This window comes from Dasypus novemcinctus, chromosome 30 (assembly GCF_030445035.2).
Source record: "Dasypus novemcinctus isolate mDasNov1 chromosome 30, mDasNov1.1.hap2, whole genome shotgun sequence".
Lineage (NCBI taxonomy): Eukaryota > Metazoa > Chordata > Mammalia > Cingulata > Dasypodidae > Dasypus > Dasypus novemcinctus.
In genome coordinates, this window is record NC_080702.1 from 15666352 (window position 1) to 15680398 (window position 14047).

A 14047-nucleotide genomic window follows, 5' to 3' on the forward strand; every position below is an offset into this window, starting at 1 on the left:
GACTAAGGAACCTCATGAACCCTGCCCTCATATCAGCCACAGCTTTCAGTGGAAGTCCCAGCCACAGCAGTGGAGTTTGTACTAGCATCAATATTAGCCGAGTACCTACTGTAGGCCAGATGAGCCATCAGTGATGACAGAGATGTACTGTGCCCCCCAGAGCTGCCAGCCAAGTGCAGAACAAAATGCCACCTGAAATTGAAGCTACAGTGTCACATCAAGATACTGCATTAAATTTTTTTTTACAACGAAATGATTTGTCTCAAATTCCATCTGAATTCTCCAGATAATTGGTGCCATTTACTTCCAGATTCCCATATATGATACCCGATCACCTATGCAAGTTAATCTGTGGCCCTTAGTGATCCCCCTGTCCTGTCAATAAGAGAGTTTGGAGAGGTAGCTGGAGATTATAAAAGTTTTTTTTTTCCCTAGAGAAAACAAAACATTTGCTGGTGCTTTCATGAGGGCCTCTGCCCACAGGGGAAGGATGCGAGACTCTTCTCCTTCACCTCATGAGTAGGAGACATGGATCTATGTCTCTAAGTTCTAGGGAAAACGCGTCCAAGTGGTCCCTGAGGTTGATGAGTCCCCGGGAGCGTGGGAACATGGGAGGCTGGTACTTCGCTCTGGCCAACACATGAGAGACACGTCTGCTCTGACTGGAGCAGAAAGATGGGTGAGGAGGGCAATCAAAGCATGGGCAGTTCTCCAAGAAATCATGTGGCCACGTGAGAGACACCTGGTACTGCACAGTGCTGTCTGAAATCCTGCCCAAGGGACCTCTGGACCCCCAAGGCCACCTCAGCAGAGAGGTGCCTGGACTGAGGGGGCGTCCTATGACAGGAGCCTGCATTAAGGACCTGCAGGCAAGAAGCCTCCAAAGAGGGGTGCTCCTTGGTCATTACCTGAGACCGCCTCTCCCCTGCCTGCCTGTCACCTGCGGTCCTTACTGGCTTTTCCTTCTGGAAGCTGCACCGTCCTCGTCCTCCCTTTCCACCGCCCGCACATCAATGGGCTCGGCCTCAGGGCCACCATAGATGCTCTTCTCTCTGCCTGGAACGACCCACGGTCCCCCGGATTTCACAAGTCCGGCTCCTCATTATCGTTTGTGTTTCAGGCCAACCTTCCTAAAGCCGCCCTGGTTAAAGTATTCCCGAGCCTGTTTTGTTCTCCTTTTCATTTTATTGATACACGCACACATACCTCAGGCTTTCAAGCTGAGTTAAATTTCAACAAATGGAACACAGCTGTTGAACCAGCGTTTGGCTCAAGAAACAGGAGAGCGCTCCGGAACAGCAGTTTTGCCAGATTCCACGTGGTTCGATTCGATTCGTGCTGCTGAACACCCGCACCGGGGGTGACTGAGGCCCTGAAACACGGCTCGCTGCATGTTGACCGACGCTGCTGCGGACACGCTGGGTTAATACGCGGTGGCGGTGAATTCCACCTGCGTCTTCCACTTCTGGTCCGCGGCTCCTGGAGGGTTTCAGAGGCCCCGCGCGGGCGGCCTGTACTTCCCTGCTTGGGCCCCTCCGCGAGGGCAAGGGCGAGGGCAAGGGCAAGCAGGCGGGGGTGCCCCGGGGGGGAGGGGGCTGCACCTGCCCAGCAGACGGGGCTCCTCGCGTCCCAAGTGGGCGCTCCAGGGACCCGAAGGGAGACGGGAGGGCGCGGCCCCATCCCGAGTCCGGCTGCTCTGGCCGCCCTGCGCCCTCCGCCCTGCTTCCCGGCCCTGCTCCCTCCGCCCAGTTTTGTAAAGCAAGGCCGCGGTTGCCCGGCAACCGCCGAACGCGGGCGCCGGGCAGCGGGGCAGGAGGACACGTTCGAGTTCCCTGGCCGGGCGGGACGACATGACCTCGGCCGAGAAGCCGGAAGAGGGCAGCCTGGAGGACGAGGAGGAGATCACCGCCGCCACGCTGCGGGGCAAGCCCCGGCCGCCGCCCATCTCGGCGCTGTCCTCCTTCAGCTACGTCCCACCGCGGCGCCCGGACCCCAGGGGAGCACAGCCACTACTCCCGCCAGGCCCGGGGGAGGCGCGGGGGGCGGCGCCGGGGGAGGGGCGGGGCCGGGGCTGGGGCGGGCTGCAAGCGCGGAGGGAAATTAGGGCCGGAGGTGGGCCTGGGGGTGGGGTTGCAAGCGGGGAGAGAGGTTAGGGGCTGGGGCCGGGCTCTAGCGGGGGGAGAAGTTTAGGGACCGGGGTGGGGCTGCGGCGGGCTTCACAGCCGGGAGGGTTGCGGGGGGCGGGGGGCGGTGTGTGCCACCCAGAACGGGGACTGGAGATGGAAGGGGTCTGGGGACCTGGCAGGGCGTGGGGGCGGGGCCCGGGCAGCCTGGGGGATACTTCTGGGGGTGGGAGCAGGACAGCACACTGGGAAAGGGCTACCGGGAAGGTCGAGTGGGGGGGGGGGGGAAGAAGGGAATGCTCCTTGGGGAGGAGGACTCGATGGGGCGCCCGGGGTGGAGGGGGCAGGGGCTCCTCGGCAGAGTCGGTGGGAAGGGCGCCTGGACCCGGGAGAGCAGAGCTTCTAGTACTGCGCGAGACACAGTGACACCCACCCTCCTGGAGGGAGGGGCCTCGCGGCTACCCGGGGGTGCACAGTCTGGAAAGGGCGCGCCGAGGCTGTGCAGCGTGTGGGCGCGGCCCCCTGAGCGGTCTGCGCGGTGGTCCCCAGGCCGTGAGGAAGAAGCCAGGCCGATGGCGGTCCTGGGCCCCGGACACCCTGGGGCCGCCTTCCCACCCACCAAGGAGAACCAGGATTAGGTCTGCACCGTCTGGCGCCGCCGTTCTGGGAAGGTGTGAGTGGTGGGAAGAGCTCCGGGGGTCTGAGCAGCCGAAGCCCCCAAGAGAGGGCGGAAGGACGCAAGAGAAGCGTGTTGAGAGTTGTCCAGGTCACCCATTCCTTTCTTTTCAACATTGTTTCTGTAGTCCCCAGGGCGTCCCCGGGAATCTGATTAGATAAGAGCCTTGGTTGGGGTCCCTAAGCCAGGCGGACAGCTGGGCACCTGGGCTATCCCTCAGCCCTCCTGGTGGGATAGGACGGCCAGAATAGGGGCGCCTCACTCTTCAGGCTGCTGTCACAAGTGCCACAACTGGGTGGCTAAAAACACCAGAAACCGGGCTCTCAGCCCTCAGGCTGAAGCCACAAGTGCGTGGGCCGGTGCTGGTGGGTCTGTCCTGGCCACTCTGCTCCTGGCGCTTGGCCAACAAGCCGTGGGTTTCAGGGCCTCCTCAGTGGCCCTGGGGCCTGCTCTGTCTCTCTTCCCATGGCGCTCCCCCCCCCCTTGTCTGCCTGTGCCCACACCCTCCTTCTAAAGACACCAGCTGTACTGGACTAAGGGGCCACCCACTGCACTCAGCCTCACTCAATTTAAATGATTCCGTTCACAATAATGCTTTTGCAAAAAGTTCCCAGGTACCTGGGATTAGGACTTCAAGGTATCTTTTTGGGGGACACAGTTCAACCCACAGCACAAAATACAGATCCACTTGGAAAGGAAGTTAATGGTGTATAAAATAACCCCGCAAAATGCCTCCTTCCTCTCCTAGCAGCCCACAATCAGTGGTGTGCAGGTAAGTCCTAGTTCAGGTCAGCTCTTGCTGGAGTGCAGGTGGGAGGCCTCTGATGCTCACAAGCTTCACTTCACACACAGAAGCAGAGTTTCCAGTTGAAGCAACGTGGCCCTCAGCCTGCCCCCGAGTCGTCTCTTGAATCTGAGGCCCCCTCTATCTGGCTTTGAGCATGTGGAAGGACTGGAGGGAGGGAGGAAGGAAGGTCTCTTGACGCCGTACCTGTCTCTGCTGGCCATTAAAACAGGAGTGGGGTGGGATGGAAGGGTCCCAACCTTCTGCAACACACACCTCATTTTTTTTTTCCTGTGAGCGATAGGTTTTAAACAACTGTAAATAGTTTCACTTATTAAGTGGGCTTTACATTTTAAGTATGCAGTACCTATGATACTGACAGTGAGTTGATGGCCTTCGTGAGATAATAGCCAAAAAGCCAGGATCTTGGTGTATGAAGTTGTTCTATGCCACTTTATTGAGAGAATATAAAATTCACCTGGATTTTCAGAATAACAAAGACAGCTCACACTACACCGTTTGTACCTTTGAAGAGTCTCTTTCCATAGCACCCTAAGGTGGACTGTAGACTGCTCCTCAGTGGGGTGTCACTGATGTAAGGTACGGCTGAGGACTGCACAGTGGGGCTTGTGGCTTCTGAAGCTCAAATGTGGTGGAAAAGTAGAGCAGAACCCCTGCCCCCTGCGGGCCAGGCCCAAGATGGAGAAGGGCAGAGTGAGCCTGAAGACTCAGTTTCTCCTTCCTGAATTTGGTGGTCTGATAAGTGGCCCCACCTTCCAGGGCTGACTGAACAAGGGCCAAAAAGGGGCCCCGAGGTAGGAAGTGACCCAGGCTCTGTCTCTTGGAGAGAAATCAGGAATGAGCCATAAGCACGCCTCTCTATAGGACAGGGTCAGCACACTAAGGCCCTTGGACCAAATCTGGCCCCCTGCCTGTTTTGATAAGGTTTTTAAAGATCACAATCACACCCATTGATTTCCCTATTGTCCAATCTAGGATGTCGGGGCTGAGTGATTGCGACAGAGCCCATGGGGCAGGAGAGTTCCCACCTGACTTTCCACAGAGAAAGTCCCCGACTCCTGCTCCAATGCCTTACAGCCTCCTGGAAAATGGGAAGTGTCTTTAGAACACATTTATTCAAAAGCATTTCAGGGCAGGCTTGATTAGCTGGGGTCACAGGCAAATTCAAATCCTGAGGCTTTTGGTATGAAAAAAGGAAATGATGTCACCAAAATAAATATTAATTAAAATCTAAAGAAAAGAGCCTTAAAAGCAACAAGAACAGCAAAAGGCATTTCAAAGTCCATTTCGTGGGTGAGCTACCACTGTTCATGCCACGTTATTGGATTATGGGCACTGGTATCTGATCAGCTCCAGGGCTCCAGGAGCAGTTCCTCTGACCTTGGGATCATGGACATAAAGAGAGTGAGTTCTGCAGGACAGGTTTGCTGAAGGACTGAACTGCCCCAAAATTCACTGCAGGTAATTTCAGGCCCTACCAAAGCTGATCAAATTACTTCCTAAGTCACTTCCAAGGAGCACAGTTAACAGTAGTCAGTGGTGGTTAGCAGCCCAGGCTGGGGAGTCCTGGGTGGAAGTATCAGCTCCATGTTGACTAGCTGTGGGGGCTTCATGAGTCACAGCCTCTCCATCTCACTTTGCTGTTCTTGGACAGATCAAATGGAACCAACCTCACAGAGCACTTATGAGAATGAATGTAATTAGTGTGCATACAGTGGGCCACAGTGAGCCCTGGGTCAGTGGAGCTCATTACTGTTATTGGCTTTGGCTAGTGATGGTCAGTGCCCTTTTGCTAAGGTTGGGTCCAGAGGCCCAAAGTCTTTCCTCCCTGATCTGGTCACTGTAGGAGATGCACATGATTGAAGCTTCAACATGGGGGCTTAAATGAGTGGTTCTGGGGTGTTGTCATAGCAGCCCAGGCAAACTGAGACAGTGGCTTACTGTAAAGATAGAGTTCCCACACCAAGGTGTGTGTGTGTGTGTGTGTGTGGCAGGGAGGCTCTACTCCATCCAGTCTCAGCAGCCCAGTGGTGGGAGGGCCACTGCTCAGCCTGCTGTCCTTTCAGTGTGAAGCCTCGGGAGCCCCTGGTCACGAGCGCTTTCATGCTTCTGACTGAAGGGTTGCACATAACTCCTTGGTCACATGGAAGCACCTAGCAGAGGAGCAGGGATGGTTACTCGTCTGGGTGGCCAGGAGTGGAGAATGGGCTCTTGGTGCCTTCTACCACTCAGCAGACCCTGAAGAGCCTTCTGGGTTGGGTCTCTGGCTCCCCTTCCCACTGTTGGAAAGCCCATGCTTCTCCTGCCAAGTGCCCTTTCTCAGCCACAGCTCCACCCCGGGGAGCGAAGTCTCCTCCGCAGCCACGTCCATTTCCCACCCCCAGCCCCACCGACCTCGGCAGCCCTCCTTCTGCGCTGCCCTCTACTTTGTTCACACCTCAGTTATTTCCTGAGGGAAAACTGATGATAGACAGCAAGGGCAAAACCAGTATCAGGAAACACTGAATTCAACAATACTCAAAACACAAAGGGCCAGAGGGACATCAGGAGAGAAAGGTAAATGGGGTTTGTTTTGCTCTGTGTTTAAAAAGCAGCATCATGTGTGAAACAGGAAATCCCTTAAGAGATTGTAATAGCAAAATACCAATAAACCCAGAAGCTCTGTTTTGTGAGAGCATCTAAATCTAGATCAGCTTTATTAACATTCTGCTTCAACCCATAAAGCAGCGGAAGAAAAAAAGAGAAAAGAAAAATTGATTAAAAAAATAAAAGAAAAGCAGATTTTTCAGTTTGGTTAGTTGTTGGAAACAGATGGTCATGTTACTAACTGAGGCTGGCTGGTGATGAAATTATTTTCTTTATTTTTCTGTGATAGAAGAATTCATTTTTGTTCTGCAAAAGTTCAAAATTTGCAAAATCCCCACAGAAAAAACCTGTCTAAGATTCTGATAACATCCACCAGCAGTGCTAAAGAAGGCTATTCTGACCTATGGTAGGCTCCTGGCAACTAATCCAGGGCTTGGGAGGCAGACATTGCTGCTTGCTCATCGTTCTTACTTTAAAGAGTGTTAGACCTGACTAGAAGGAGAAGAAATGGGCATTTTTCTATCATGTTGCATATCGTACTCTATTATGCTGGGTTCTCCAGCTTAGGAAGCAAAATAAAGTACCACTTGCTCACACGTTCAGTGTAGGGTGATTGCACGCTCTGTTCTTGAGCCCATTCTTCCCCTTTAGGATCTTCCTCCCAGAATGAGAACCCTAGGGGCTTGCTCAGCTGAGAAGGGTCAGAGGAAGCACAAGCCCAGCCTTTTCCCTGAGGATCTCCCCTTTCCCTGTTCCCCTGCTGTTAGAGCTGCCCCCTGCTGGCTGACCCATCCCCAGGCTGGGTGAGGCTGGTCCCACCAGGTCCCACCAGGTCCCACCAGAGCACAGGCAGGCTGGCCACCCTCTCCACTTTGGCACTAGGTTTCAGGTGCGAGGGAGGAGGGTGCCTTCCACCTCTCCACCAGGTGTGTGGAGACAAGTCTGTTTCTCCCGCCACATATGTGGACTGTGGGCTGGTCCTGAGGGACTCAAGCCACAGATCTGACCAGGAGCCCAGCTTCCTTCTAAGTCCTTAATTTCCTGGGCCTGTGGGGGTGGCGTGAGAGTGATAGGGAGCACATTATCTTTCTTTCCTGCCAGCTGGCCTCAAGTGGGCTGGGCAGTACCTCTACTCAGAGGGGAGGGTCTGGATTCCAGAACATTCCCTGGCAGAAGACAAAGTTCCTCCTTTGGAGAACTGACCTCCCACCATCCCAGCAGAGTGGGTGGGGTGCTTGGGCTGCCTTGGATTCCTGAAGGGCCTTCTGGTCGGGGGGCTTACCTACAATGTTTCCTTCAAGAGGACATAACACTCCCAGCTAGAGGCAACACCCAGCCCATCAGCTTCCTCTGTTACATATGTTAAAGATAATGAGATCTCTCCATGGTGTATTACATTTTTTTAAAGTTTTATTTTATTTTATTTTATGTTATTCAAATATCTTTAATTTTATGTAGTGTAGCAGCTTGAAATTGTGTATGAATTCCAAAAATAGATATGGGATCATGTTTGCAAACTCTGGGCATATTAGATTGTGCTAACTTCAGAGATTTCACTTTTACTTTACTAAATTATGATGGGGGTTTTGAATGGGCCATGTCAGTAGGCAGGGGCTCACCAAGAAAAGACATGGCAAAGGAACTCAACAAAAAACTCAAAGGAGTTTTGAGTTGGAGCCCTTTGAAGTAAACACACAGGAGAAGAACACAGAGGAATAGAGATGGCTCCATAGACACAGCAGAGGCCCCAGGAAGAGAGCAAGCCTGATGGTCTACAGCTGACCTTGTGGAGAAAACAGAGCAGCTGAGCCCAGAAAGAAACAAGGCCCAGGGAGAGAGACAGACCTTATGCCAGCCTAAAGCTGAGACCAGAAGTGGGGATCACAGAGCCTTGAAGAGGAAGGCTGAACTCTCGCAGAGACCGGCAGCCATCTTGCTCCAACATGTGGCAACAGACTTTGGTGAGGGAAGTAGCTCACACTTTATGACCTTGTGACTGTAAGCTTCTACCCCAAATAAATCCCCTTTATAAATGCCAACAGATTTCTGGTACTTTGCATCAGTATCCCTTTAGTTGACTAATACATACTGTCAAAATGATTGTTATTTTTTGTGTGATTTTTCCCCATTGCTGTGATGATTAGAAGGTTCTTAGAGTTATTTTTTCACTTACTTTAAAAAATCCATCCAGAATTTTCTTTTGTCTACTATGAAATGAGAAGGTACAAGTTTATTTTTTCCCTGAAGAGCTATCCAATTTTCACAGTACCAAACACTGAAAACTTTATCACTGGCTGTGGTTTGGGCTTCTTGTTAACCTAGGAGGGTATGAGCCATACTGGAGGTGATGCTTTCAGCAGAAGCAAAGGCCATGGTGGGCCTTCGCACCCTGTGCCCACACCAGAAGGGGACAAGATTGAAGGCAGTGATGGGAGGAAGCTTGGGTACAGCAGGCTCATTCTGGCCAGCAGTGGCACAGGAACAGAAGCCCTGGGCCTGTGCTGGCAGGTTTTCTGTCCTCCCCTTCCTGTAAAGAGACTCAGAGCACAAGAACACCAGGATTTCAGGAACTATGTGACAAGTTCCTTTAGCATGGCCACCCTGGAATTCTCAAGAACTTTAAAATAGTACTAAGGACTGTCTTGTTGTCCTTAGCAGGGTGGCTGTGGATGACAGCCAGGCTGACTTATCTTCACATCTCCCCTAGAAGGACCAGGTGTCTTGCACAGGATGGAAGGTGTGTGAAGGGTTTGTAGAGGCTCAGCTGAAGCTGCGTTCACCCAGTCTGAGTTCCTGGAGTCAGTGAGGATGGGGGTTACTGGGTTTTCCAACATACTCTGCATCTGGGCTGCATTATCCTAACAGCTGCCTTCTACCTTGTGCCTTGTAGTTGGTAGAAATACTTCCTAGTGTTACTATCCAGAAGAAAAAGAATGCAAAAACAAGCTTAGGCAAACTGGCATTAGGTTAGAGACCTGACACTCCCCAAATCCAGCGAGACCAAGTGTCTCAGTTCACTGCTGGGAGGATCTAAGGCAGCCAGAGTGAGCCACAGCTAACCAGGAGGGTTAAAGAACAGTTAGCATGTGCATTTCTTCTTCTTTTATTAGACAATGAGGCAGATGTACTTTCCCTGTAAGAACAAGCTGGGATGAAAAAAAATGGAGGTATTAAAAGATGATACCTCTTTTAACAGCATTGTTTTCTAGACAACAGATGTATGTGAGTGTTCAAATATTTTATATTTATCGTACACATATGTATATATACATATGGATATATATGAGCTATGTATGCATAGATATATGAATTACCAAGTATGATAGCTCATGATAAACTATTTTTGTCTCTACAGAGGGATTTGCCTATACACATCTGACTCTTGGCTGACAACGTAACAAGTAACTCCTTTTCTGTTACACATTCCTAGGATTCAGGAATGGTTAATTTTGCAAAAGCAGTACAAGCTTACTAAAGAAAATTGAAGAAATACAGTAGAAGACATGAAGGAGAAAACCAGCACACAGCCCACGCCCCTCGAGACAGAGCACACTGTTTATTACTTTAAGTTTGTGCACAAGTGATGGAGTCAGAGACAGAGAGCTGGGGAGCTGTCCCTGGACAGTGTCAGCTGTTGCATTCAGGGGTTTGTGATCTTATTGTTATTAGACAAGTTATGGGCCCTGCACCATTTTTGGCATAGCACACAGAGAGTACTCAGTAAATATTTGTAGAATGAATGAGTGAATGATTGAATGAATAAATGAATGGATACTAGGCAGGCCTAAAATAAAAGCAGGGGGCAGAGCACAAATAAGAAAAAGAAGACAAATAAGAAAAAGATAGGAGTGGAGAAGAAATGGAAAAGGAAAAAAATTGAGGGAGCTAAAATGAGCGGAGAAGAAAAGAGGCCTGTGCCCCATTCCAGGCCCCTTGGCTCCAGGGGCACCTGCTCTTGCTGGGCTGGACCTCGGTTCCCTGCTCTGGGCCACAGCCAGTTCCATTCTAAGGGGAGACCCCCCAGCCCCCAAATACTTGCTGCAGCCTGGAAACTCTACTCCCCTGCACTCCATCAGGGACAGGTTAGCATCTGTGTTTCATCAGGTTTTGATGACTCAGCTTCAAATAAATGCATGACTTTCTCTTTTTATTCCAAGACAGGTATTGTTTCCCTCTATGACTGCATTTTTAAGAAGAATCTAGATTATAATCAGAAATTGCACCGAGATGACAGAGAACACGCAAAAAGCCTCGGACTTCACATTAACGAGGAGGTAATGTTAAGCCGGGAAATCCACCAGCTATTACCAGATTAACATATGAATGTGTGTAAGTGTTGTAATATTGTGTTCAGTTTGCTTTTCATAACTCAGGGAACCTGGCAGCTCTCCTGAGTCACACTGTACCCAGAAGCTATGACTAAGCTATTCTTACAGCTTCTCTCTCTTATCATGTTCCTTGTGTGTTAATTGTTATGATTCAGTTGTTTGGTTCTATATAATCACGCAATAAATGAGAGCAAAACTAAGAGATTCTTTTCCATGGGTAAAATAAGTCTTTGCTTATCTCTTAATTCTGGCTGTCTCAGTTCTTCTTGGGACCCTGGACTCCCAGGGATGACCCTGCACAAGCAGGACTCCTCCTCCCAGGCTAGCATCACCACCGCGCATGGAGCAAATCCCTGCTCGGCCTCCCCTCAGATTTCTGAGAAAAGGGTTTTCATGTAGTCAGCCACATTGGGTGGCATCAGGACAGCAGTGCTCATGGGGAGAGATGGCCAAGGACTGCAGCAGGTCACCTGGGGAGGAGCACAGGGCAGGTGGGCTTCTCAGAGGAGTTGGCATGGGACCTGAGGACTCAAGGATGAGGGAGCTGGCTGCATGAAGGGTAGCTCGGGAGTGCCCTGGTCAGATGGAAGGGATTGCATGGAAGCACCAAGGTGCAACAGCACCTTGGCATATGGGGGCAGTGGACAGGTGAGCCGGAGGCCGGAAGCCAGAGGCCGAGGCTTGCCTGGCCACAAGGGGCACTCAGTGGCTGAAGGAAGGAGCTTTGTTCTGGGAGCAGCGGGCAACTCTAAGGGTGTCCAGCCAGGAAGTGCTGGAGCTGATTCATTTTAAAAATCATTGGTCTCACTTTCCCCCAGTCCACCCAATGATGGAAGAGGTTGTTGATGTGGGAGGGTTGGGGTGGGTGGGTTGGGGGTATATGGGGGCCTCATTTTTTTTAATGTAACTTTTAAAAGAAAAATAAAGAAGAAGAAAAAAACATTGTTCTGGCTGTAGGTGCAGAGTAGCCCACAGGGCAGCCTTGAGTCTAAATGGGAAGAGCAGTCCAGGCAGAGCTGGTGGCGCTAGAACCCCAGTGGGAGAAGTTGGCTAGCTGGTGTGCTGATGGACCTGGTGTGAGCTGTGGGCAAGAGGAACCCAGGACTGCTTCTAGATCTTTCTGCTTGAGTCGCTGTGGACTAGGGGGGAGTGGAGGATGTATTTTACTAAACTGGGGCTGAGGGAGGGGCAAGACCATGTGGTGAATAATCAGTTGGCTGCCCCAACATTAGGATTCCGTGATAAGGACCTTTTGCTAAGGCTTCAGCCACTCCACCTAAGTTCGTCTGTGAAGGTTCTAGCACCTCTTTACAGGCAAAGGTCTATCATTGGAAGACGGGCAAGACTCCAAGAAAGCTGCTCTCCATCACTGACTCCTTCAGGAACAGAGGAGACTTCTGTAAAATAATACCTAATATAAAGTTGACCACTCTTTTGTAAGAGTGTAGGATTATGTAATAAGATGCAGCACAGACCACATTTAACATTGCAAAAAAGTGTATTCTTTATCAGAACGTATCACACTGCTTCATTGTCACCAGAAAGGGGAAAAGCTAATTATTAAACTTGAGGTAGCCTGAACAACTTTCCATGCTTTCCCAACCCACCTAGTGGGAGCACCTCCATTTATTGAGGATGATTTTTACTGCTCTTTCCCAGGAAATTGCTTCCTGGCATTAGGTCTCAACAGGCCTAACTGCCTGTTGCACTAGGCCCTCCTGCCGCATTTCCACACTGCAGCATTAGCCTCACAAAGTCTGATCTGAGGACAGTGCTTTTAATGTAGGCCAGTTGCTGAGTGGACAGCTTTTATTTAATACATTTGACAGAAATTATAATACACAAGCTTCTGGTGGGAATCATTGGATTTTTGCCTGTTGCTGCTGCTGTTTAAAAATGTCACCGTGTCATTTTTCACAATAATTTTTATTTCAATGTGAAAGAAAGTGCTGGAGGTACTATGAGGTATATCATTTTTGTTCACATTCATTCATTCTGAATTTTTCTCTCATGAGAAAAGCATGCCTGGCATTACTTATATCCATGTAGTCAGCAGATACCTTTTGATCATCTGCTATAAGCTTACTGGGCATAAAGGCCACAAGACAAAAGTCCCTGCCCTCTGAGGGCTTACATTCCCATGAGACAGAAAAATAAAAGGCAAGTGCACAGTGAACCTAATTGCAGGCATTGGTCAGTGGTGTGCAGAAAATAAAGCAGTGTAGGGTGAAATGTTAAATGAGTGAGGGGGAGTGGGGAGGTGGTGGGGGCAGGGGGTCTGCTTTGGCTGAGCTGGGGGAGTCTGGGAAGACTGACTCTTGAACTAAGACCTGATGGGAAGGGGACTGAAGGGAGAAGGGGCCACGTTTCCAGGGGGAGGAAACAGAGAAGATGAAGGTCTGGAAGCTGGAAGGAGGCCTGTGTGTTTGGGGCAAGAAAGAGGGCCAGGGCAGGAAGAAAGGTGGGCAGGAGGCAGCTGGGAGAGAGGGAAGAGGGACGAAGGTCATGAAGGTGTGGTCAGAGGGAAGCAGGGCCCAGGCCGTAGAGCCTGAAGGCACTGCAAGAGCTTTGGCGTCACCTCGGAGGGACCTGAGGACACTGGCGGGTTCTGAGCAGAGGGCACGGAGGCTCACATGGTACAGGCACCCTCAGGCTTTGGAGTAGCCTGTAAGGGACCAGGGAGGAGGGGATGCAGGTGTACCTTGGTGCATCTTGGTGGGTGCAGGTGCGCAGGCACACACCTACTGCATTGTGGCAGGGTGCAGGCATGCAGGCACACACCTAGGGCAATGTGGCAGGGTGCAGGTGTGCAGGCACCCACCTGGTGCACCTAGGCAGGGTGCAGGCACGCAGGCACCCACCTAGGGCAATGTGGCAGGGCGCAGGTGTGCAGGCACCCACCTAGGGCAATGTGGCAGGGTGCAGGTGTGCAAGCACCCACCTAGGGCAATGTGGCAGGGCGCAGGTGTGCAGGCGCCCACCTGGTGCACCATGGCGGGGTGCGGGTGCGTGCCCACCTGGCACCCCTTGGTGGGATTCAAGCACCTGCTGTGGCAGACCCCTGCTGACAGGAGCATCTCCATGATCTCCCACAGGAGCACGAGCGGCCCGTTGGGGTGCTGAAGTCTTCCACCTACGGGAAGCGCATCCACCAGCCTGTCGAGCCACTGAACTGCGACCATGGCCATGCCAGCCACGTGAGGGCTGACTTCCGCAGGAAGAACGACATTCCCAGCATCAAGGCCCCTGGCTTTGGGCACATTTCTCCAGCCTGAGGTTGCCCCAGGCCCCAAAGGCCCAGGGGCCCCTTCCACAGAGAGGGGAGCCTGGGGCCTTACATCCCCGTTGTGCTGACACCTAGGAACTGCAGCGATGCCCCCGTCAAGTCTTTCGGTGGGGACGATGAACATCGAGCAGCTTCCCTAAGGGGCCTCCGTCAGGGCCTTTAAGATGTGGGGGCATCTGGCAGGCTGGCTTTTACATGAGACTATTTCAGATGAAGTGATGCTGGTGCCTCATTCACTGCGGG

The 14047-nt window shown here is 51.7% G+C and overlaps 1 pseudogene; it reads left to right on the forward strand.

The window, feature by feature from the left end:
* The first annotated feature begins 1739 nt into the window (after positions 1-1739).
* LOC131276682 (cilia- and flagella-associated protein 90-like) lies at positions 1740-13840 on the forward strand (annotated as a pseudogene).
* Positions 13841-14047: the final 207 nt, after the last annotated feature.